Genomic DNA, 26945 nt, shown 5'->3' with positions numbered 1-26945 from the left:
CCTGAATCCAACAATGTGTTTCTGGGTGCAGCAGTTGTGACACAATCAGAGCTCTTGTAAAATGATGCAGGGCTCTGAAAGCTAAAACCATGTACTCCAGGGTCTGTATGTACATTGTCTATTGAAAGTGAGCTGCTTATCACAGGAGGGGGCGGAGTTAGACTAGCAAGCACCAGCCATGTAGTCCTAGCAATGATAATCATCAGATTATAAAACCTTTGTTGTAAATAAGCAAAGGCACACATCCGGATAACCCCTACCTCAAGCTGTTTTCAGATTGCATAGCAAAAACTTGCCAACAGATTCCCTTCAAGAGTTCATAACACAAAAGATGAAGCAGCAGGTAGAAGTTGATGGATCAGCAATCCTCTTATATTGCTTCAAACTGGATCAGGACTGTTACAATGGCAAAAAAATACATTTTTCTGACTTCTAGGGTGTTTATTCATAGCTCTATGACATCTCTAAACTCTTGGAGCGCCTAGTCTACTCCCGCCTTACCCATTACCCCTCCACTTACTCCCTCCTAGACCCTTCACAGTCCGGCTTCCACCTCCTACACTCGACAGAAACTGCACTCAAAGTGACCAACGACCTTCTGACAGCAAAATGTAGCAGTGACCACTCTCTGCTCATTCTTCTCGATCTTTCTGCAGCTTTTAACACTGTTGACCACCCTCTCCTACTCTATAGGCATCAGTCACTTGGCATTAAGGACACTGCTCTCTCCTGGTTCTCTTCCTATCTTTCTGATTGCTCCTTCAGTGTTCTGTTCTCTGGCTCCACTTCATCTCCTCTTTCTCTCATTGTCGAGGTACCTCAGGGCTCAGTCCTTGGCCCCCTTCTCTTCTCCCTCTACACGGCCCCAATTGGACAGACCATCAGCAGATTTGGCTTTCAGTACCATCTTTATGCCGACGACACACAACTATACACATCATTCCCTGGCATTACTCCTGCTGTACTACAGAACGCCACTGACTGTCTGTCCGCAGTCTCCAACATCATGTCCGCTCTCTATCTGAAACTCAACCTGTCCAAAACTGAACTTCTGCTTCCACCATCTACTAACCTCCCTAAACCTGACATTTCCCTCTCCGTGGGTGGCACCATAATAACACCCCGGCAGCAGGCGCGCTGTCTGGGTGTTATGTTTGACTCCGATCTCTCCTTCACCTCCCATATACAATCTCTTGCCCGCTCGTGCGGCTTACACCTAAAGAACATCTCTAGAATCCGCCCTTTTCTCACTATAGAAACAACAAAAACCCTCACTGTCGCCCTGATCCTCTCCCGCCTGGACTACTGCAATGCTCTATTAATTGGCCTCCCCCTCACTCGACTTTCCACTCTCCAGTCCATCCTTAATGCAGCATCCAGGGTCGTCCATCTGGCTAATCGTTACTCAAACGCGTCCGCTCTTTGCCAGTCGTTACACTGGCTGCCCATTCATTACAGGATACAATTCAAAGTACTTGTTTTCACCCACAAAGCTCTCCACAGTGCGGCACCCCCTTACATCTCCTCCCTCATTTCTGTCTATCGGCCTAACCGACATCTGCGCTTTGCAAATGACTTTCGACTAATCTCTGCACTAATCCGTACCTCCCACTCTCGACTCCAAGACTTCTCCCGCGCTGCGCCAATCCTCTGGAATACCCCAAGAAATTAGGACCATCCACAATTTGCATAGTTTTAGGCGCTCCCTCAAAACACATTTGTTCAGAGTGGCCTATTATGTTCCCTAATCAGTTATTTTGTTTGTTTGTAGCCCATTCACTATCTCCATCTATTCCCCAACCCCTGAAGATGGCTGGACCATCATTGTAAATACATCATTGTAAATACACACCTGTACTTTGTATCTCCCCCACCTCATTGTAGATTGTAAGCTCTCACGAGCAGGGTCGTTTTATTTTGCTTTAATTATTGTATTGTTAACATTGTTGCTTATGACTGTTGTGTTTGAAGCTGTTAAACTGTAAAGCGCTGCAAAATATGTTGGCGCTATATAAATAAAGATTATTATTATTATTATTATTATTAAGATGAGGACACACACTACCATTTACAAAGATCCAATAGATGTTATGGTCATACCACACATCACATATATGTACCGTTTTGGAAGAAGGCAATATATAAAAAGCAGTTTGACAAAGTCTTCAAAAAAAAAGAACTGGTGATTATTGATGGCATATCTTGATTTCTCTCTATGCCATTGAATGAAGAACCATTTTTCTTAGTGACAAAATCCTTGCCTTTTTTTGGTGGTTTAGTTTATTAAGGGAAGATTACATTATGTTTGTCTCCCAACTCGCTATAAAATGTATATTAAATTCTAAGATACTAATTATTATAGCCTTATGGTAGGATTACTTTAAAATATCATAAAGGTTAATTTTCTATTATAGAACTCCTGTTTCTCATCACACAAAGAGGTGAATACTATTCTATATGGATGTAGTCACCACTAGAGGTAATGTCAAAGTATACTGCATATTGATTTATGATTGAGTTCAATTGGTGCTATATAAATTTTTATGCAGTAAGGTTCCCTAGGGGTTGCTACAGACATCTAGAGTTTATTGATTTAACTATATGACTGGAGAAAAGAAAGGGATTCAAAGCAGTGTATGAAAAATCATGTCCCTGTAATAGAATGTTTACACCACTGTATTTTTGGTCCAAGTACTGTCCGTGAGAAAAACTGTCCTCGCGCGGATAGTATTTGGACCAATGTTGCTTAATTAGACTGTTCGTATGACAGTTTTATCGCACAAAATAAATTGCAGCATGCTCTAGTCTCTTGCATATTTTCGGATGAATATTGCCTATTCAAGTCTATGGATGCACAAAAAAAATCGGATCCTTACGGATCATCGCATAGCATTTTTTTCCATTGCAATTCTTAAAATGGGAAACTGTATTTAATCTTGTAAGTTTTATTAACTGCTGATGAATAAAGACACATGATATGGATTGGATATGAGTGATAATACAGATAAAATATTGTCCGTTTGTTTTCTGGCTGGAAATCCGACTAATTTTTTATATGCTTGTGTGAACCTAATTGTAGACCTACCTTTACTAAGGCTACGTTCACATTAGCGTCATGCGACGCTGCGTCGCCGACGCAACGCACGACGGATCGGAAACGCACGCAAAAACGCACCTTTTTTGACGGAAGCGTCGGACGGATGCATCGTAAAACACAGCGTTTTTTGTGCGTTTTTGTTGCGCTTTTACAAAAAACGCAGCGTTTTACGACGCATGCGTTGTCAAACAATGATTATATCTTTACACACAATTTAGTGTCTAGACACTAGATAACACCACCAATGAATAGAAGAGGGTGGGTCTAGTGTCTAGACAATCGTTAATGCCACCAATGGGTAGATGAGGGTGGGTATTAATGTAATAGTGGTATATATACCCCGGCATAGATTATTTCCAACCATAGAGCATCAAGATGGATCGTTCCATGGAGAGTGTCTACCTCAATTTTGAGCTGGAATTAGCCCTTGCTATTGCCTATGCTATTGCCTGTCATGAACAGAGGAAAAGAGACAAACTACGGAGAAGGAGTCGTCTGCGTTTTTGGCTACACCCTATAGTGGAAGTCCGAGAGAGTCGTGGAGCCTACCATTGTCTGTTTGGCGAGTTAAATCACAACCAGGAGAAATACTTCGAGTACACCAGGATGTCTCAAAACAGCTTCCGATATCTGCTGCGTCTGGTGGAAGGAAGCATTTCCAGGCAGGACAAGCAGCTCCGTAAATCGATTTCCCCCGAGCACCGTCTGCTGGTGACTCTACGGTACGTAATGGAATGTGAAGGATTTATATGTTCTTGCCATTTTTTAAAGTAACGTGTTTTTGTTTTGTGGGGTGGGGGATTGTAATTAAAAATGAAAAATTCTTTCATAACAATGTAATTAATTACATTTATTTCTTTTTCTTCTTGTCAGTTTCCTTGCTACCGGAGAGACCTTGAGATCACTGCATTTCCAGTTTCGTATTGGAGTCTCCACACTGTCTGGTATTATTGCCGACACATGCCGCGCATTGTGGGACAACCTCCGGGAGGAATTTTTACCCATCCCTACAACAGAAATATGGCAGGCCAACGCCCAAAAATTCGAACAAGTGTGTTCTTTCCCTAACTGTATTGGAGCCGTGGATGGGAAGCACATTAGGATTACCAAGCCTTCAAGAAGTGGATCTCTTTTTTTTAATTATAAAAAATACTTTTCCACCGTGCTTATGGCAATTGCAGGTGCGGACTGCAGGTTTCTCGCTGTGGACATTGGAGCGTTTGGCCGTGCAAATGATTCACGGACATTTAAGGAGTCAGACATGGGCCGAAGATTATACGAGAACAATTTTAATTTCCCCCAGCCACGACCTCTTCCCAACACCGAAGGCCCGGCCCTGCCATTTGTTGTGGTTGGGGATGAGGCTTTTCAAATGAGTGGCAACCTACTTAAACCGTACTCCAGTCGGGGGTTGGACCGCACCAAAACTATTTTTAATTATAGACTGTCCAGGGCCAGAAGAACTGTTGAGTGCGCCTTTGGCATCCTGGTCTCCAAATGGCGTATCTTAGGATCCGCCATAAATTTGAAAATTGAGACAGTGGATGAGGTGGTGAAGGCGTGTGTGGTTCTCCACAATTTTATTATTGATAAAGAGAGAGTCAACATGGAACTCGATGAACCCATACCAAATCCATTGCCTGATTATCAAGATCATCCTCTGCGGACAACTGTGGAGATTGCTCATATGAGGGACCAATTTGCTGCATACTCTGTTTCAGATGTTGGGCGTGTTTCATGGCAAGATCAAATGGTTTAATTCATCTTGTTATTATGATGTCATGTAAACACTGTGGAGTCCATGTCATTTAACCATCCTATGTTTGGTTATTGTTATGTCCCCTGATTTTCTAATGCGTTGTGTTTTGAAATAAAGTTCTTGTGCCTTTCCGTTTTCACAAAAAAAATCTCCCATATGTTTTTCCATAGTAATAGAATTGTAAAATCCATTTTTAGTGAAAGTAATGTGTGCCCCACAAAATTTATGTGAGCACCAGTACCCAAATGGACTGTGACAAAACAAATAAATTTTTCAGCCGTGTGTACCATAGTTTGGACGTATAACATGATCGGCTCCCACCTTGTTAACCATTTTTAATCCTGCAGACTATTTTCATATGGAACCTGGCTTGACAAGGAGGGAGACGATCATGTTTGCAAAACTCTACAGAGTTAACACTATTGTACTCAGGATGCTAGAATACGTCCAGAGTCAAATAGTGGCGACACTGTGAACATTGCTTCCACCTCACCTGACCAATATTCTTAAGGTACATTAATAAAACTATTATCCAACGATACCGACCAGTGATACGACTGGACCAAGATCGTTGTTTAGTTGTCGCTGGTTGCTGGAGAGCTGTCACACAGACAGCTCTCCAGCGACCAAAAAAGAGCAAGTCCCGTGTAATCTGGGTAATGTTACGAAGCGCATGGCCGCACTCACGATGTTTACCATTGTAAATGTAATGTTAAAAAATACAAAGAAACATTATATTCCGGTGTGTGACACGTCCATCGCCGTCAGCTTCCCGTACTGTGCCAGCCCTAAAGCACAGCACAGCGTTTATTATTAAGTCAACGGTGTGCTCAGCTTTACGGGCGGGAATCACAGTGTCAGTGCGGAAAGATGACGGCGAGGGACGTGGTTGACACCTTTTTATATTTGTGGGGTATTGTTCACTTTTTATTTGAGTGTTTAAAACACTGCGCTACTAACCCAATATTCCCTTGTTTAAAACAAAGACATCGCTGGATCGGTGTCTAACTCGCCGATCCAACAATGACAGCGTGTGAAAATTCCAAATCATTCGCTGACACCAAAAATCTCACAGCAGGTGCTCAATCGTTTTACGATTTCAGAAAAGATAACGTTGGTTACACACAAAAACCAACTTTATCTATACTGAAATCGTTGTGTGATGGTACATTTTAAACTTGACATATTGAGCAATGCTGTTTGTGTTTGTAACATCTGATAGTACACTGAGCGTCAGCCCTATAAAACAATGAAAAAAAAAATTGATAACATATTGTCAGACATTGCACATCAGGTGTTACAAAGACAAGATTTGTGTATACGGCGCAAGGTGTGATTTGGTGCAAACTTTATTTGAGACAATAAAAACACATTTTTTTTTTAAAAAATAACATTTTTATTTAGGGACACAAAATAAAAAATGGGAAAATGTAATTAGGGGGTATCTACAGCTGCTATTAAAGGGGATTGATATCCCCCACTTTTTGGGGGTGTTGAGGAGAACGAGGAGGAGGACGAGGGGGAGGAAGCAGCATACTCTATCACACTAGACGGGATGCCGACATCAATCCAGGCAGTTGATGGTGGCGAGACTGCCAAAGCAGGAGGTGAGGGAGGAGGAGGGACGACCAGTGTCCTTGGCTGGCTACTCCGGCTCCGGGTCGACCCAGGCTGTGTAGATGGTGTACTCCTTGTAGACCCAGGCTGGGTACTGGGTGTACTCCATGTAGACCCAGCCTGGGTACTTGGTGTGCTCCGGGTCGACCCAGGCTGTGTTCTGGTGGTAGTTTGGGGAGCAGCCATAGCCAAGGTCGTAGTGCTTGTCGTCGTCGTCGTCTTCTTCTTTTTCTTCCTCCTCTCTCCCTCTGGGTGTGGGTCGGCCTCCCGTCTGTGTGCCCTTGAAGGCCTGTCATGCTCTGAACTTTGGGGCTCTGTTCTGTTGTGGTGGTGGCGGTGGCGGTGGCCCTCGGCACGCGGAGCTCTGTGGTGGTGCTCTGCAGCAGGAGTCGGAGTCATGGCAGCCAGCGATGGTACTGCGGGCACATTTGTCGCCGACTGCATGACCCGAGCCTGCTGCAGAGCAGTGACATATACATTGTTGCAGCCCTGCATGACCGAAATCTGGAGTTCCAGCGTAAGATGTTCAACCATGCCGTTGTGAATGGCATTAAAAAAATGTTTGGCCGGCCTCGAGAGATCCGTTTCGATGTTTTCAAGACACCGTTCGATATTGGACATTTTATCGCACAGCGCCTTGAAACCATTCTGAAATACGGTGCTCAAATGTAAAAATTCGGGCATGACCGCCCTGTCCGAGGCCCGCTGACGCTGTTGGGAAGACCTGAAGGAAAGAGCGACAGAGGCCTCGGCCAGGGGAACATCTGATGGACCGGCTGCCGGTTCGCCAGATTGTGGTGGTGCAGACCTGCTCTCGCTGTGGGATGGCTGCGACAGTTCAGATGGCGCTTCACAAAGGACCGCTCCAGAGGGTCGGACAGTCTCGCGGGTGCTGCTGTGTGTTCTGTGAAAACATAAGGAAACCATTAGTATACTAAATATCACATTTCACATGCGTCATTAATAAACTTTACCGCTAGGTATCCATTGCCGCCATTAATATTAACCTATTTTTAATATTGACACTGCATATGCACCATCAATATTAAAAAAAAATTCATTTATTTATTCAAAATAGTCACCCATGGTTGCGGTTTCGCCAGACAATTATGCTTACGTTGGAACTGCCATGACGTCACGGTCATGTGACCGAGACGTCATCACAGGTCCTGCGAGCTGAGCAACCATGGGAACATAACCTGCTTTGCAGTGGAATGTATGCCGTATCTATTATATTTTACTTTTTTGTGTATAAAAAATCTGGGATACACCTGGATAGCCACTATACTACTCCACTATGAAATATTGGCTGGGCATGGCCAATCTACTATCTTTCTGTGTTCTGTATACTTCAGATTTCAGGGAAATTGCTAGTAAGTCAAGCTCACCATTGTAGTAATCCCAGAAGGGAGCCGCTGTGTCAAGTGTGAGAAGACCAGAAATGAATAAAAAATTCGAGGTCAACGAGGCGTGAAAAGTAAAAACAAAATACTTTATTCACTTCAATCAGAAGCAGAGGATGAAACATCTGCACAATACAATAAAAACACTATCTACGCGTTTCAGGTCTGATGTTCCCTGTCTCCTGAAACGCGTAGATAGTGTCTATTGTATTGTGCTGATGTTTCATCCTCTGCTTATGATTGAAGAGGATAAAAGTATGTACGGTATTTTTTATGTTTCACGCCTCGGTGAACTTGCCTTTTTTTCTTCATTTCTATACTTTGTACTTGCCAAAATAAATGGCTGGGCAATAAGCTACGTGGCTGTAATGTAGAATGTGAATATGCATGTTGTAAAAACTAGGTGTGTGCATAGGTACTATACTTACTCTCTGCTTTCAAGGACCGGTCGGTCGCAGGAACTGCAGTATACGGTTGTACTTGTACACCGAGGTCCTTGAAGCGGCAGCACCACTACGGGTCTGTCCCTCCTTTTTCAGGCCCCTCCTGAAGCGGTCCTTCATGGAGCGCCATCTGGTCCTCAATTGTTTAACTGTGCATAAAGATAAAAAATAAAAAAGGTTTTAGATAATATATTGAAAACGATTACGCAACCGTGTGCAATCCCAATAGAAGACATCACAGACGGTTGTGTAATCCTGGCATGATGGGTCACAGCAGCATTTTGGAAATACTTACGGAAACTAGCTTTGGCCTTGGGGGAAGCGCTGTCGAAGCCATCCCACAGCGATTGTGCCACCTCTAACCACAGACGCCGCAATATGCCCTGGTCCGCGTGCCGGGGTCACGGCTGTCCCACAACGGGCCCCGTGCTTCAATGGATGCCACCATCATGTCAATATCCAATGGTTCATCCAGGGCCCGTTGTGAAACCTAGAATAAATGGAAAATATTAATGTTTGCAAGAAAAAAATAATTGTCCCTACCTCCTCCAACACCACCTACCACAAACACCACCACCCCCTCCCACCACCCCCCATACCCGCAAAAACAAAAAAATTACAGAAAAAAAATGAATAGGTTTGAAAGAAAAACTTACTCTCCGTCCTGCAACCACAGCTTGGCCCCGTGGTCCCTGCTCCCTCTGTTCCTCCTGGTCCTCCTCCTCACTTGAAGAAGCCTGCAAAATAGTTTACCAAAAAGTTGAGTGACCCATCTACAAATGACAGTGAATATAGTAAGGAATAGTAGATCATGTACTCACCGGACTCCTCAGCGGTGGGGTGTTGCTTGAATCGCTGCCGCTGGCCATGACTAATGCAATTCTGAAATAAAGAACAAAATAACATTGATCCTATGCTCCTATGCACAATCCAGCAATATATAAAAAAAACAAAAAAAAAAAATTATTCATTTAAACCACAAAGAACATTGCACTGCAACTGAACTAACGCTGAGCAAACAACACGGCCACATTGATTAAATTAAAGAAACAATGGCAGAGACAACCCAATGCCAGAGTACAAAAGCCTAAAGATAAGAAAACTAATCTACAACAGACCCTATGTAGTAATCCCAAAAGAGTTTTTTTTTTTTTAAAAAAGTACAGTATGCATGGAGCAACACAAAAAACACAATAGATTTTTGAAAGGAAAAAATTAACAACCCCCAAAAATTAAGGGCAGAAACATTAATAAAACACACCATACTTTACAATAAAACCGACAGGGCCGGAGACAATAAAAGGCCATACAACGCCATACATCACAACCAGAAACATACAACAATGTCTTTACACAACCACAGTGCTGAACATAATACACAACTTGCAATAAAAAATTAATAAATGTAATAACAGGGCGCAGAATCATTCTATACTACCATAATTTAAAAAATAAAACCGACAGGGCCGGAGACTATTAAACGCCATCATATAACGCAAGAATAAAACATCACAACTGAATACAAAAAACACCACCAAACCAAAAAATGGAAAAGAAAAATCTATCCTGGAAAGAACAATAATCAAGGCCGCAGACAATGAAACGCCATCCTATACCACGCCATACATCACAACCAGACTAAAAATACCACAATATCTTTAACCACAGTGCAGAATATAATACACAACTTGCAAAAATAATTTTAAAAAACATGTAGAAAATGCAGAGAATCATTCTATACTTACATCTCTGGACAGCGGATGAAAAGACAGTATTGTAGTAGTGTGTCTAGTCTGTTGTGTAGCCTGCAGCAGAAGTGACAAACAATCCAACATTTTCTTTATATATGGGGGATGTTTTTCTCACTGTTTGCACTGTCTAGACACTGTCTAGACACTTTTTTGTTTCATTTTATCTAACGACGCATGCGTCGCACAACGCACGCACGACGCACACCCGCGACGCAAGTGCATTGTCAATAGGTTTCAATGGGAAATTGAACGCATTGACGATGCACGAGCGACGCAAGTGCGACGCATGCGTTTTTTGGACGCTAGAAAAATGCAGCATGGTAGCGTCTCCGACGCCACCCAGGTGCAGTGAAACGACGCATGCGTCGTGCGTTTTACCGAAAACGCACAACAACGCAACGCATGCGTCCCCAATGATAAAGATAGGGGCGCATGACGCATGCGTTGTCGTGCGTTGACGACGCAGCGTCGTTTGACTCTAATGTGAACGTAGCCTAAATGCAGTGCCAAATGTAAAATAAATGAAAAAGGATATTGTCTTTGATTCGCCCTACTTACTTTGAATGGATGGCAGTATATAAAGCCAAACATTGAATATGGTTAAACAAGTAAAAAAGTGAAATTGTATGGATACTACAGTCTTATTGATTTATTTTAGACACAATTATCATGTAACAGGATTTCCTATTACCTTGCTTAATCCTAGTAGTTCTAATTATTAAGCTGCTCGAATCCTATGTTCATAAGTCTAGACAGAGGGCTCATGTTCTATTATTTGGCTAGTCTTGAAACTGTTTTTAAGCATGTGTTACTTATTGTTAAACCCAGGGTTCACGAAAGTGACAGGCTAGTTGCAAGTTCTAAAATGTTCTCAATGCGTGACCAATACTTACACCCATTGGATCTTAATGGCTTTTTAGGGACTCTAAATGTGCTGGTTGAGGTTCTACAGCCAACAAATAGAGGAACATTCTACATTCTGTCACCCTACAGGGATATTCCCATGTCTGAGATAGAAATAACAGCTTTTAAGGTTTTGACCACCGTGGTGCAGTTGCAAAATCAACAAAGCTATTTGTGTAACTTCAGTAGAAATGAATGGGCGTTTATGAAACAGCATAGCACAGTTTCATTGTTTCTGAAATTCGGGAGTTGCACCGCCAGCAAAGCATACTTGTCATAACCCCACCATGATGGCAGGGACCTAGAAGCAGTTATTCCTATTTTACCTATGATAAACAGAAAAGGGAATAACCCCTTAACACTCCCCATTAGGACATACTGTACAAACCTGTTAAAAAAAGTATTTCAACCTCAAAATAAAGCGAGGAGTAAAAATATTAATGTTCATATCTGTGTATCTATTTTATTTAGGAAGCATTGATACAAATCTTGAAAGCTGTAAGGAAAGTATTGTACTTGATTTGAAAAGTGATAAAGAAACTGGAAATTCCTCTTTGTTATGTCGTGTTCCAAACACTGTATCCTGATAGATGAACAGTGAGCGTTAACCTGCTATTGCAGGTTCTGTAGCATTGGTAGCCATAGCAACAGTCTAAATTTGCTTCTATACAGCTAAAATGAATTTAATCATTTACATCGTTTAACCAATTCACAGCTCTGTGGCTGTGAAGCCATGGTTTTGAAAAAGTATATTCTAGTTTCTACTCTGCATCTTAATAAAACACATGAAATATGAAAACATTTTTTTTTTACAAAACTGGTTAATTTGATGGATTTTGCTATCTAACAGGTCATACAATAAAGTAACATGGGGAAACCTCTTTGACTACTGCTAACGCAGTAGATGTTACAAGTATTTTACAGGTTTATAGAACCTACACAGGTTACAGAGTACACTGAGTTTGGACTCTTGTATTTGGTGGGGATATAAATATAGAAGCGTAATGCTCCCAATAAAAATACAGATTTAGTAATCCATAACTTGTCAGAAAGCAAAATAATTTACTGACATAGCCACATAGCACATCATCTGAGAAGTTATACATTCTTACATCTACGCAGGATAAGAACCAATAATAGTACAGCATTAGAACCACCATCAGTACATGCATCAACAATACTATCATAAGTACAAAAATACATCACCCGACCCATTATCAGTACATGAATACAGCATTAGAACCATCCTCAGTACATAATTACAGCACCAGAACAATAATCAGTACATAAATACAGCACCAAAACAACCATCAGTACAGTAATACAACAATAGATTCACCTTGAATATAGCATCAGAACCACAATCATGCTGGAACTTTTAGGTTCACGTGATACAAATGTATATGGTGGGGGGTGACATAGAATTGAAATGTATTGCTGTTCTAAGCTTGGCAGGGTATTCATGTACGGGTGATAGTTCTTGTAATGTATTCCTTTATTGATGGTGGTTCTGATCATGTACAGCACCAGAACCACCAGCAATATTGGAATACATTACAAGAACCATCACCAGTACATGAATACATTGCCAAGCTTAGAACAAAAATAAATTTCAATTCTACAGTATGTCAGCTGCCACCATATACTATACATTTCTATCACGTGAACCTAAAGCTTCCAGCATGCTCTTAACAATTGTAAGGATATCATAGAAGTTGTAACTAGGCCATCCAACATTTTTTCGGATTGAGGTTATTCTCATCACTTTCGTCTCCATCTGGTCCAGAAGGCATATATTAGACTACGAAATGAAATGCAACCCAAAATACAAACAGCACATGAAACAAAGAAAGAAATGGCATTGAACCTCATTATTATGTACAAAGTATCAAAATCTTTATTAATTAAAAAATATCAACATTTACGAGATAGACATACAGTAGCATTTTTAAAGGTGTCATGCACAGCAGGAGAGGACATCACATCAGAGTATATTTAGTGCCTCATAAGACAATATGAGGGCAGTGTATAAGTAACGGTATATACAAATTGATGACAAAAACAGTATTGTAAAATAGAGCAATGCACATACCCGTGAATGAGCTTTCCAGCTGGAATGGCGCCAGCCCAACTCGCATATTGGTGCAATGTCTTCATCTATGCAGACTTCCCTGTTCTTTGGCCTTTTGCCTTTTCATACATTTATAATGGTTTCCTTAAAAATTAATATTGTCATCACAGTCCCCCTTTACACTGTCCTGTCACATTGCCCTGTCACTGTCCTCCATATACAGCCCTCTCCAGCAATACATCACTCTTCTTAGAACCTCTATATACTGCCACATATTGGGGCACATCATTCCTCTCAGCCAACTCGATATACAGCCCCCTTCTACTGTGCATAACTTCTTTCAGCCCGCTCTGTACAACTGCCTTCCTCCAGTACATTACTCTTCTCAGCCCCTGATGAAACAATTGTAGTACACATATTACACATCTAAATCACACACTAAAATATCAGATAGTAAATGTCTGTAATATAATGTAATGTGATACGTGTGCATATAAGGACCAACATACTAGGGACAACTGTGAAACAGGAATCCTAATACATCACAAGAGGAACACAGCCACTATGTCCCATAAAATATCAATCTTTATTCAAATATAAATATATATATAAAACACAAAACATCGGAACAGGTACATTCAGTAAAGAATGGGGTTTCGAAAGACCAACTAAATAACACCATTAAACAAGGGCTACATGGTGTCCCCCATAAGCGCACAAAAAATATAGTGTAAATAATACCGTTATTATCAATCCATAGTAGTGGGAATACAGGCCAGAATAGTAATATTATCTAGTAGATGTAACCAAAACTAGGGATAAGCCATGCACAAGAGCAATAAATACACTGCTAATGCAGATGGGCATGAACACCCATTATGTCCATAGCTCATCCCATGTAGTCACCAGTACATAAAAAAGATGGCCACAAATGAAACCCAGACAATTACCTATAAGTGCGCCAGCATGGGGGGATCCAGAGCCCACCCCGACGCGCGTTTCGGAGCACTATAGCGGCTCCTTCCTCAGGGGGTGTAAGCGGCAGATGTCCGCAGTAGTTTTATGCGCCATGACACCGGAAATAGCCGACGGCGCATGCGCCCCTACAGCGGACCCTGCCAACCAACACGCCGCCGCCATCCGGAACCGGAAGTGCGCGGGCCCACGCAGACCGGAACCACATGACCGCAGATGTCACGGAAGACAGCCCACACAGGAGCACACGCGCCCAGGCACATCCCGGACACCATATTAAATGAGGGCACACAAAAGGGCAGAGGACACATATTACTAAACGCATATACAGACGCAGTAGCGTAAACAACAAGCGGAATGCTTCGTACAATTTATAGTTACATAGTATATATAAGTGATCAAACCCTAAAGAGCTACAACGTAGTACATTCCGCATAAAGTATATTGCTGCTCAAAAAAGAGTCGCTTAATACAGCTACGACGACCCAGAAAACCATACAACATACATAAACACCATGAACATTGTATAAAGAATATATACAAGACAATATAAAAACACAAACGTATACACACATATACATAAAAATACACAGCCATATAAGCCATACAAGTACTGTTCATGTACAGCGACAAATGTAGATGGTACAGACGAGTTATGTCAGTGTTCGACAACAATGTCATATCCGTCGAACGTTTCAGATATCCCCAATAATCATATGGCATAATGGACACCTACCTAAAAAGAAAATAGCAAAAAAAGAACAAACAATTAATCATATGTAAAAACAAGGTGTATCTAGTCAGCTGACTTATATAGGGTGAGAGATACACCATTACAGGAAGGGAGCAAACGAAATATGCTCGTTTAGTCCCTGTGGGTGGATCGTACCTAATGTCCAGATCCACTTGGACTCAAGCTGCGCAAGACGCTTAGATAGGTTTCCCCCTCTTATATTGATCTGAAGTAGATCAATGCCTCTAACCCTTAAAAGTTTCTCATTGCAATCGTGGAAGTCACGAAAATGCCGCGGAATGGTTTTGAGGGTGGATGCGTCCGCACAGGAGGCCGCCGCGATAATGCCCAATACGTGTTCCCGGATACGGACTTTAAGCTGCCGTGTGGTAAGACCAACATAGATCAAACCACACGGACAGGTTGCATAATAAATCACGTACCGGGAAACACAAGTGATACGTTGTTTTATAGTAAAGTTTTTGGAACCATCAAAGTTAGAAAAGGAAGCACACTTATCAACATTAGGGCACGCGACACACCTACCGCACGGAACGCATCCACCCCCCAACCTCGCGGCATCCAAAAAGGTAGGCACCGTCAGCCCAACATAATGACTCCTAGTCAATCTATCCCTGAGATTACGCGCTCGCCTAAATGTGATAGCAGGATTATCCTGAAGGATTTTAGCCAGAATCGAATCGGCCTTTAGAATGGGCCAAGCATTTTTAACCGCCATACGTAATTTCTCGTGTTGGAGATTGTATGTGGTGATCAATCTAACTCCATTGTTGGTATTAGATTTAATAGGAGCTCTACCATAAAGTAGGTTGTTACAATTGGCATACTTGGCCCGATGATATGCCTTCTTGATGCTGCGACCACTATAGCCTCTGGATAAGAAGCGTTGTTTTAATTCCTCCGCCTGAACCTCAAAGTCTGAATTATTAGAACAAATCCGCCGAAGGCGGAGGAATTGGCCAATAGGTATTGCCTGGACCATATGGCGCGGATGGCAGGATGACGCATGAAGCAAGGTATTAGTAGCAGTATGCTTACGATAGATATCTGTCTGGATAGTACCGGATCTGTTCTTATAGATAGTAACATCGAGAAAATCAATTTTCTCGGCATCCCACACCGGGGTAAGACGAATGTTTAGATCGTTGCTGTTTAAGGAGGCTATAAATTGTGCAAGGTCGACGGCGGTGCCCTGCCAGACAAAGAAGATGTCGTCGATATATCGTGTCCATAAAAGGACACGATCTATCGACCCCTGTTTGTCTGACAGGAAGAGATCCCTCTCCCACAGCCCCAGGAACAAATTAGCGTAGGCTGGCGCAAAGGCCGCACCCATCGCTGTGCCCTGGAGCTGTAGGTAGAAGGATCCCTTAAACACAAAAAAATTGTGTGTAAGGGTGAACTCGAGAAGCTCCAGGATGAGGTCCCTCAAAGGTAATGCCAGAGTGGATGTACTGAGAAAGAACTGAACAGCACGTAACCCATCACTATGGCGGATGTTAGTGTAGAGGGACTCAACATCAACTGAAGCAAAAAGAGTATCACCCTCCAAGCACAAGCCGTCGACCTTGCGCAATAGATCACCAGTATCTTTCAAGAAAGAGGGAAGTGTCAGCACTAGAGGTTGAAGATGGTAGTCAATCCATCTATTGACCTGCTCCAGGAAATTCCCCCTCCCAGACACAATTGGACGGCCGGGCGGCGACCTAATGTCCTTATGTATTTTGGGGAGGAGGTATAATGTGGCAATTGTAGGTTCCCTGACAGTAAGCGCCGAAGCCAAATCCTTGGTGACAACGTCGTTGTCTAGTGCTCTTTTAAGAATAGACTCCAGCTTGGCACTAAAGGCAGCAAGGGGATTGTATGTCAGTTTTTTGTAACATACAGTGTCATTCAGCTGGCGAAATGCCTCCTTTTCATACATCGTTTTAGGCCATACAACGACATTGCCACCCTTGTCGGCTGGCTTCAGCACTACGTCAGGGAGATCTTGAAGATACCTAAGTCTAACTCTTTCTTCTCTAGTTAGATTATCACCTCCCCCCCCATACCTAGGAATTTTCAGGAATTCATTGGTCACCACCCGTACGAACCAATCGATGCCGGGACAAAGCGAAAACGGGGGGAATCTCGTGGAGCGCGGCCGAATACATGGGGGAATCTTACCTCCTGAGTTATCATGCTCGGGTGCCAACTCCTCAAGGATCCTTACAGCCTCCTGCTCTTCTTCTGTGGGAAAGAGACGTTGGAATTCATCGTTATAAAAATGACGTTTAAACAGCAACGATCTAGCAAAAATATGAAGATCCTTCACCGCAGTGAAGGCAGCAAACCCCGGCGTGGGAGAAAAGGACAGACCCCTACCCAAGACGGAAATATCCACCTCTGATAACTTGTGTTTACTAAGGTTAATTACCTTATTGTCCTTGCCATCCGCGCCAACCTGGCCCCAGGGACGTCTTTTATAAGGATGGTATGCATGATTGCGAAGTCTGTGGGTATCATTTAACCCACCAGAGGTAACAGAGGAGACCGACACATCCGATTGACTGCTTATAGATGAGATGGACAGATTTGACGGTGTTCTGCGTATAGTACTGTTATTTCTCCACAGATATACCTTTTTGGTCTGATAATCTTTTAAATCTCGGTTGTACTTTGACATTTGATTATCTTGAATCTTCTTTATTACTAGATCCATAGTTTTTTTAAAGATCACTTTCAAATGTCTCGATACGCTCAGCAGAACAATTTCTACGGATTTCGGTCTGAGCAGCATCTATGGATTTATCCAGTTCCATAATCTGACCCGTATTTTGACTAATGAGGAGTTGAAGAAATACTTTAGAGCATGTATCGCATGCCTCCTCCCATTTAGAAATAAACGACTCATCTTCAACCGGAAAAGTAGGGATGACCCGCACCCTCAGTCCTCGCGGAATCATATTACTAGAGGCATATTTTTCTAAAAATAGTCTGTTCCACCACAACCTGGACCTTTTCAGTAATGCTGTTTTCATATATGCAAATTTATCCTCCCCGCTGGGATCAGTCACCGATTGAATGTCAACCCCATTAGCACCAAACACCTGATCAGATTGTTTGAGCCACGCTTGTTCACATGCGCGGTAGTCCATAACGTCCACAATTAGAAAACCTGTGCATAACACAGCAATAACAATTGATGAAACAATTGTAGTACACATATTACACATCTAAATCACACACTAAAATATCAGATAGTAAATGTCTGTAATATAATGTAATGTGATACGTGTGCATATAAGGACCAACATACTAGGGACAACTGTGAAACAGGAATCCTAATACATCACAAGAGGAACACAGCCACTATGTCCCATAAAATATCAATCTTTATTCAAATATAAATATATATATAAAACACAAAACATCGGAACAGGTACATTCAGTAAAGAATGGGGTTGGAAAGATCAACTAAATAACACCATTAAACAAGGGCTACATGGTGTCCCTCATAAGCGCACAAAAAATATAGTGTAAATAATACCGTTATTATCAATCCATAATTAGTGTGGGAATACAGGCCAGAATAGTAATATTATCTAGTAGATGTAACCAAAACTAGGGATAAGCCATGCACAAGAGCAATAAATACACTGCTAATGCAGATGGGCATGAACACCCATTATGTCCATAGCTCATCCCATGTAGTCACCAGTACATAAAAAAGATGGCCACAAATGAAACCCAGACAATTACCTATAAGTGCGCCAGCATGGGGGGATCCAGAGCCCACTCCAACGCGCGTTTCGGAGCACTATAGCGGCTCCTTCCTCAGGGGGTGTAAGCGGCAGATGTCCGCAGTAGTTTTATGCGCCATGACACCGGAAATAGCCGACGGCGCATGCGCCCCTACAGCGGACCCTGCCAACCAACACGCCGCCGCCATCCGGAACCGGAAGTGCGCGGGCCCACGCAGACCGGAACCACATGACCGCAGACGTACGGAATGTACTACGTTGTAGCTCTTTAGGGTTTGATCACTTATATATACTATGTAACTATAAATTGTACGAAGCATTCCGCTTGTTGTTTACGCTACTGCGTCTGTATATGCGTTTAGTAATATGTGTCCTCTGCCCTTTTGTGTGCCCTCATTTAATATGGTGTCCGGGATGTGCCTGGGCGCGTGTGCTCCTGTGTGGGCTGTCTTCCGTGACGTCTGCGGTCATGTGGTTCCGGTCTGCGTGGGCCTGCGCACTTCCGGTTCCGGATGGTGGCGGCGTGTTGCTTGGCAGGGTCCGCTGTAGGGGCGCATGCGCCGTCGGCTATTTCCGGTGTCATGGCGCATAAAACTACTGCGGACATCTGCCGCTTACACCCCCTGAGGAAGGAGCCGCTATAGTGCTCCGAAACGCGCGTCGGGGTGGGCTCTGGATCCCCCCATGCTGGCGCACTTATAGGTAATTGTCTGGGTTTCATTTGTGGCCATCTTTTTTATGTACTGGTGACTACATGGGATGAGCTATGGACATAATGGGTGTTCATGCCCATCTGCATTAGCAGTGTATTTATTGCTCTTGTGCATGGCTTATCCCTAGTTTTGGTTACATCTACTAGATAATATTACTATTCTGGCCTGTATTCCCACACTAATTATGGATTGATAATAACGGTATTATTTACACTATATTTTTTGTGCGCTTATGGGGGACACCATGTAGCCCTTGTTTAATGGTGTTATTTAGTTGGTCTTTACTGAATGTACCTGTTCCGATGTTTTGTGTTTTATATATATATTTATATTTGAATAAAGATTGATATTTTATGGGACATAGTGGCTGTGTTCTTCTCAGCCCCTGCAGGTACAGGTCTATCTTGCAGCATATCACTCTTCACCCCCCCCCCAGTCCATGTATATATAACCCTCTCATACATTACTTTAACCTTTCAGTCCCCTGTATACAACTTTATTTTGCAGTATATCACTCCTCAGTACCACGTTGCAGTAGATCATTCATCAGCCCCTCTATAGTCAACGTGCTTTTGCAGTACAACAATCTCCTACATCGCTCTTCTCAGCCAACCAACTGTGATTTCTACAACCAGATCCACCAAATAAGGAAGAACCAGTTGAATACCACCCATGTATTCACCATATCAACCAATTGATACACTGAAGTAGTGATAATGGTCATATTCCTCTTCTCTTTCATATGGCAAAACTCTTTAAATGGTCGAAATTGACTTTTAGGATTACTAAGTAGAATAGGGGGCACTAGAGCCTTTGTCATCTTCCTCTCCGAAAAGACTATTTGCATATTTAGTTATATATTGAATATGAGCATGTCTCACATAAAGTGAGGTGCCGACAAGCAAAGGGATAAAATATACTGCAATAGTTCACATGGTTTTAATAATATCCTATAGCATCGACCCAATTTATAACTTATAATGTGTTTGAAAACCATACCCTGTGATTAACCTACCATCCGTTCCACTATCATAGTGATTACTGTGATCAACTGGAGCCAGAGTGGCTGCTGCTGCAAGATGATGAAACAAAATCCACTTTTCTGGGTTGAACTCTTTTTGCATTGTTGTTTTTGTCTAGCTTGGCATGAACGGTGCCTGGTTTAATGTCCTCAACAAAAATAGAAAGAATAGATTTGCACATGGGAATATAATGTAAAAGACTACACCACCGTTTTACCTCGATCTCCGTTATTTAGGCTATTGTATCATTGTTAAACTGTTTAAGTGTCACCTATCCTAATATAAGAAGTCTAATGGGTTGTATGGGGAAAATTAGAGGGTTACTGTTTAGCCATGGCTGCCTTAGAATGACATAGTCAATTCTCTCCATTACTATACAGTCTTTCATCTCATGCTGTTTGTAATGTTTTCTTTCACTGTTGTAATTAAACAAAATAAGGTGTTTGTAGAGCGGTGGAAAAAGTGTAATTATTATGCTTTTCCCTTCATTGTAAGCAGCATATCAAAGCAAATGTTCAATCAAAGCATCTGAAAAAGGGTTTGAGAATATTCCCTATAGTGTCTAGAGAAACTTTTCACTCACTGCAGTTCTTGAATTTGTTCATAGTATAGTATTCATTTAATGCAACATTTTTTTATGAGCATTAAAAATATTTTGAGTTCATTTGGATTTCAGAGTCTTAGTTTATGGGCTTTTGAAGGGCTGGCCACTTACTAAAGACAATTGGACCAAGGAACGTAGAGTGGAGTCCACGGCTCTAAGGGATGCAGACTTTTTCCAGCATGAAACACCGGTTACGCCAATAATATTGTTGTATTTTTGCAGAGATTTTCTTGCTGTGTTTGATTAGAGATTTGCTTGCTCATCAGTTCAGCCTCCGGAATCAATGTTTCTAGTCAGTGACAGCAAGCAGAGGAAGACTTGCTGGTTGGATCTTATGTGTACATAAAGGTACCGTCACACTCAGCGACGCTGCAGCGATATAGACAACAAGCCGATCGCTGCAGCGTCGCTGTTTAGGTCGCTGTAGAGACGTCAAACACGGCAGCTCCAGAACGATGCAGGAGCGATCCAGTGACGTAACGGCGACTCACTTATCGTTCTCGCTGGTTGTTAGCTCCATGTAAAACATTGCTGGCATCGTTGCTTTTGCTGTCAAACATGACGACACACGCCAACCTGAGGACGAAATAAAGTTCTGGACTTCTAGCTCCGACGCTGCAACGTCACAGATCGTTGTCGTTCTCATTGTAAAGTTGCTGAGTGTGAAGGTACCTTAAGGCCAGACAGAAGATTTCTAAAAGTAAATATTAAGCAATCCTATTATTCTCAACAGTATCTCGGGGCCTCAAGCCATTGTTCTTCCAGCCCCTAGGCCCATTGTGGGGATGGGGACAGTAGAACCAGGGGAGCAATCACCACAGGGGACTCACATGCAATTCCATGTGATGGGCTGCTGGAATATTCTTAATTCTTTGAGCTAAAAGCAAATGATTAAAGAGGAGGGTGTGTACACTTCTGTCCATTCAGGGTGCTGATCCTGAATGGACAGAAGTTTAGCACATGTTTAGTCAGGAAGTGGGGAGAGTGACGTCAAAAGGGAGAGGGTTTAGGATGAGGTCCTGGTGCACATGGATGGATTTCGTATGGAGTTTGTAGATCGGCTGCCGGCTGGGCAGGACACACATGCTACTGTTGAGGGATCTCTATCTGGATTTCAGGAGCTTTCTTTTAAGGATTGTTGATGCTGCATAAATGGGCTTCAGTTATGTTACCTGTCGTCTAGAGAAGTATGGATTGTGAGACACAGACTATACTGGCGGGAGATTCGAAATATGTGGGCCAACCAAAAGTTGGGAGACAGTGAGTATCGCCTGGTTTGGGGTCAGTGGGACTACCGGCCTTGGGGAGGGGATCTTGTAAACTGGGGGCAATGTATTTTGGCCATCTACCCAGAGTTGAGAAAGAGAGAATGAGAAAACAAATCCAGAAAATCACCTTGTCTGATTTGGCAAAATTTATTTTGCAAATTATGATGGAAAATAAGTATTTGCTCATTAACAAAAGGTAACCTCAATTTTTTGTTATATATCCTTTGTTGGCAATGACAGAGGTCAAACGTTTTTTGCAAGTCTTCATAAGGTTGGCACACACTGTTGGTGGTATGTTGGCCCATTCCTCCATGTAGATCTCCTCTAGAGCAGTGATGTTTTGGGCCTGTCACTGGGCAACACGGTCTTTCAACTCCCTCCAAAGATTTTCTATGTGGTTGAGATATGGAGACTGGCTATGCCACTCCAGGACCTTCATGTGCTTCTTACAAAGCCACTTCTTTGTTGCCCTGGTGGTGTGCTTGGGATCATTTTCATGCTGAAAAACCCATCCACGTTTTATCTTCAATGCCCTTGCTGATGAAAGGATGCTTGCACTCAAAATCTCACGATATATGGCCCCATTCATTCTGTCATGTACACGGATCAGTCGTCCCGGTCCCTTTGCAGAGAATCAGCTCCAAAGCATGATGTTGCCAGCCCCAAGCTTCACAGTAGGCATGGTGTTCTTTGGATGCAACTCAGCATTCTGTCTCCACCAAACATGATGAGTTTTGTTTCTACCATACAGTTCTACTTTGGTTTCATCAGACCATATGACATTCTCCCAATACTCTCGTGGATAATCCATATGCTCTCTAGCAAATTTCAGATGGGCCCAGACATGTACTGGCTTAAGCAGAGGGACATGTCTGGCACTGCAGGATCTGAGTCCCTGGTGGCAAAGTGTGTTACTGATGGTAGCCTTTGTTACGGTAGTCCCAGCTCTATGCAGGTCATTCAATAGGTCCCCCTGTGTGGTTCTGGGATTTTTGGTCACCGTTCTTGTGATCATTTTGACCCCATGGGTTGAGATCTTGCGTGGAGCCCCCGATCGAGGGAGATTATCAGTGGTCTTATATGTCTTCCATTTTCTTATTATTGCTCCCACAGTTGATTTCATCACACCAAGCTGCTGGCCTATTGCAGATTCAGTCTTCCCAGCCTGGTGCAGGGCTACAATTTTGTTTCTGGTGTCCTTCAACAGCTCATTGGTCTTCATCATAGTGGAGTTTGGAGTGCGACTGTTTGAGGTTGTGGACAAGTGTCTTTTATACTGATAACAAGTTCAAACAGGTGCCATTACTACAGGTAATGAGTGAAGGACAGAGGAATTTCTTAAAGAAGAAATTACAGGTCTGTGAGAGCCAGAAATCTTGCATTTTTTAGGCGACCAAATAATTACTTTCCACCATAATTTGCAAAATAAATATTGCCAAATCAGGCAAGGTGATTTTCTGGATTCATTTTCTTATTTTGACTCTCATAGTTGTGGTCTACCTATGATGTCAAGTACAGCCCTCTCTCATCTTTTTAAGTAGAAGAACTTGCACAATTGGTGGCTGACTAAATACTTTTTCCCCACTGTACCTCTGAACAGGCTGCAAAAGAATTCTGGGTAAATTCACATGTAACATAATTATTGACTGAAATTTCTGCATGGACTTCAACAACTCAACTCCACCCAAGTGTCCAGTGGTCCATGTGAAAGTAATGCTGTTCTAGCTTGAGGTTGTATTTACATGGCAGGTTTATTGCAGAAAAGTCAGAAACTGAAAATCAGTTTCATTCAATTGGAGAGGGTTGTTTTGGAAGCACTCTCATAGATTATTGCATGCCTTGCTCAGAGGAATGGGACAGTAACAGACAATTTTGCAACAAATCTACGTTAAAGGGAATTTACCGTCTTTTACTAAAAGTCTGGAGTCATTAAATGTGATTCTATGTGACTGCGGACTTTTGAATACTTACAGCGTGCATACCACACAATGTCAGGTTTCTCCGGTATTGGTGGAGAGGGCGGGTGGTCACCTGACTACAAGTATGCAATTCACTGTGCAGTGGGTGCATGGGAGAATAATACTGTTTTGTGAGCATTATACTGGGAGGTATCTGGGGCATCATACTGTGGAAGGGATACTGTGCAGGCATCATATTGTTTATGGGGTGGTAGGGTCATCATACTGTGTGGAAGAACTATGGAATCCTCACAATGTGTGTTGTAGAACTGTGACAACAGCATATTGTGTAGGAGATACTTTATGAGGCATTATATTGTTTTGGCCAGCTATAGGGAGGGGTATTATATGGCTGAGAGACATATTACTATTTTGTGGTACTTTTGCAGCTTCCAGTATTTTGTTGGAGACAATGTGGGGGGCATGATACTGTGCTGAATCCATTGTGGTATCATACTATGCTTGTGCAGGGTACTGAAGGGGGATTCACTTTGGTGGTTGTATAATATGCGTGTGGGCATTTTTCGGATGCATCATACTCTGTGGGGGTTATAAAAGTGGTATTGTAGTGGGCGAGAACACTAAGGTGCTTCAACAGGGTCAAAATTATCATATATGTATGTGAAAAGAAAAATTTGTGGCACTCACCGATCCTGTAAAATCCAATGTCTTTTTTCAGAAAAACATGTTTTAGGGTAAGTTCACACAGGGCATTTTTGCTGCTTATTTTTCTGCTAGAAAACCTGATTTCTTTGCATGAAAGAGGCTGCTGTAAAAACGCAGGTTTAGGTGCTTTTTTGGTGCGTTTTTTGTTGCGGTTTTGGTGCATTTTTTGGGCTAACTTTTGTCTCTTTGTCCATGCTAATGTCCGTGACTTTTCTTCAGAAAACAAGCTGCAAATAATGATACCTAAGAAATATCCATACAGAAAAGAGCAGTCATAAAGTCCAAATGTATAAACGTGCTAAAATACTTTATTCAATAATAACAGGTAAAAAAACACAGCAAGTGAGAAATTCACTGTGCCAAAATCCAGCACACACAATAAGACAGGTAGGAGCATATGTGGCAATGCTTCTATCAAACATCCATGCTATAATACAAAAATTGTGAGCATAAATAGATCATACAGAGATAAAGTCATGGTAGACCAACAGCATGGACACTTGTGGCATAATAATAAATGCAAGTGCAGCAGGTGTGCATACCAAGACACAAGATGTCAAGACACACACCCACACAGCTCCCATCCACCCCGACGCACGTTACGGCTAGTACCTTCCGCAGGTAATGATAAAAAGGCTGAAAAAAGTGACATGCTCTTCTTCCAAAAAAAGCAGCAAAGCACAAAATCCTGATGACGAAAAAAGCAATGTGTGTGCATGAGATATCTGAAATCTCATAGGCTTTGCTGGTACTGTAAAAAGCAGCTGAAAATTACCATAAAAAAGCAGCTAAAATGCCCAGTGTGAACATACCTTTAAACTGGCTGCAGAGAGGAAAGGAGCACATGTGCGGGACGACAATCGTTTTGCACTCTCCTGCCTGCGCTTCTATTGGTCCAGGACCAGTGTTTTTCTGAATAAAGACATTGGATTTTACAGGACTGGTGAGTGCCACTAATTTTTCTTCTCATACACATGTTTGCACTTTATTATGTGATCACCCAGGACCTACAGGCTTGATTGCTCAGTCCCAAGATCAGTTTAAGGACAAGTTAAAACACACATGTTGAATGGTGCTGGATTTTCTTTTTGTCTCTACAAAATAATTTTTTATTTAAGAGGTGTGTCCTTCTGTTACTGGACCTGTACAATATGAATCTGCCAACTCTGCCATACAGCGGGGCAAAAAAGTATTTAGTCAGTCAGCAATAGTGCAAGTTCCACCACTTAAAAAGATGAGAGGCGTCTGTAATTTACATCATAGGTAGACCTCAACTATGGGAGACAAACTGAGAAAAAAAAATCCAGAAAATCACATTGTCTGTTTTTTTAACATTTTATTTGCATATTATGGTGGAAAATAAGTATATACTTTTTTTTAAAGAAATTACACAATTTATATCAGCAATGTTTTTCAGTTTGAACCCCTCGTTCATAGAGTTCCGATGTATGATTTAACTGTTTCCTCATGTTTTTTGCAGGGTACTAAATGTTAATTTTTTCATGATGCATATTTGTCCTTCTCTTTAGAGTATATACATTTTTGGATGAAAGCTTACCTTGATTATATACTCTCTGCTTAAACTGCCAATTTTGACAGTTGTTTTAAAGTATGTAGCAATTTTACAGCATCTGGTTTACACAACATGCAATTTCGTTAGTAGATTTCTGAAAGACAATTGTAGAGCAAATCAACCCATGGGATTGTTGGTCACAATGCCATACTGCAACATAATTCTTTATTAATCAGACTTTCAAATTAGATCAATGGACAGAAAATGCCTAGATACATACACATTTTATTTTATGATTTTAGAAAAATAGATAACTCTTTGAATGAAAAATAGAAAAAAAATACATACTCATCAAAATCACATCACAGTACTGTCTACTAGCGTTTTAGAGTTGTGTGGTTTTACAAGTATATAGCTTTGATTCATCAACACTGACATTGTTCACACCAGGACTGAAGACGGGTCTGTTGGAGTCATTCACACCTTATTTATTAACTCATCATGAATTAGATGAGCAAACATCACTATGCCCCATCCCATCACAGCTTTGCTGTTGTTGGTGGAAATATGCAAAACTGGAGTGACAGAAACAAAATTAGCAAAATGTTTCCACAGCCTTCTGTTGCATAAAACTTTCTAGAATTGTTTGCAATGTACAGTACAGACCAAAAGTTTGGACACACCT

At 42.0% G+C, this 26945-nt stretch overlaps 1 protein-coding gene and 1 long non-coding RNA gene across 3 annotated transcripts in view; one reads left to right on the top strand and one right to left on the bottom strand.

The window, feature by feature from the left end:
• Positions 1-26945, top strand: part of GABBR2 (gamma-aminobutyric acid type B receptor subunit 2) — a 1074198-nt gene that overhangs the window by 67310 nt on the left and 979943 nt on the right. The window lies entirely within an intron of this gene.
• Positions 8717-10273, bottom strand: LOC138641363 (uncharacterized). Of its 2 annotated transcripts, XR_011313792.1 has the most exons (4): positions 10065-10273; positions 9141-9201; positions 8976-9056; positions 8717-8809 (listed from the first exon to the last, which is right to left on the bottom strand). It is a non-coding gene; the product is annotated as an uncharacterized lncRNA (long non-coding RNA). The 2 variants fall into 2 exon arrangements; XR_011313791.1 differs by lacking the exon at positions 10065-10273 and having other exon boundaries at positions 9141-9229.

Source organism: Ranitomeya imitator, chromosome 6, assembly GCF_032444005.1.
Source record: "Ranitomeya imitator isolate aRanImi1 chromosome 6, aRanImi1.pri, whole genome shotgun sequence".
In the NCBI taxonomy this organism is placed as follows: domain Eukaryota; kingdom Metazoa; phylum Chordata; class Amphibia; order Anura; family Dendrobatidae; genus Ranitomeya; species Ranitomeya imitator.
Note: the sequence above shows the minus strand (reverse complement) of the source record. Positions and strands in the feature narration are given on the sequence as shown.